Genomic DNA, 412 nt, shown 5'->3' on the forward strand with positions numbered 1-412 from the left:
ATTTAAAAAATTAGAAAACATGTTTGGTTTGTCATTTTTTTTTGAAATTTTAATTTTATTAATTCATATTTTAATTTTTATTATAATACTCATTTTCATGTTTTGATTGTTTTCAAAAATTTTCGTTGAACACACTCAAAAAGTAAAAAAAAAATGCAAGTTTTATGTTTATAAGTTTGATCTTCTATTCGAAATTATATTTTTAAAAATATCAAACAAAAAATGTTTGTAGTGTTCTTTAAAACAGAAAACTGAAAGCAATTTGAAAATAGCACATCGATCACACACAACTAGGTAGCCGATTTTCAATATTGAAGGAAAAAAAAAATAAAAAAAAATAGAGGGCTCGTGGACGACCTCCGCCCGTGCTAGGTCGAGCCGAGCTCATGTGGGTGCCATCCGAATCTACACC

This window comes from Olea europaea, chromosome 10, assembly GCF_002742605.1.
Source record: "Olea europaea var. sylvestris chromosome 10, O_europaea_v1, whole genome shotgun sequence".
Classification (NCBI taxonomy): domain Eukaryota; kingdom Viridiplantae; phylum Streptophyta; class Magnoliopsida; order Lamiales; family Oleaceae; genus Olea; species Olea europaea.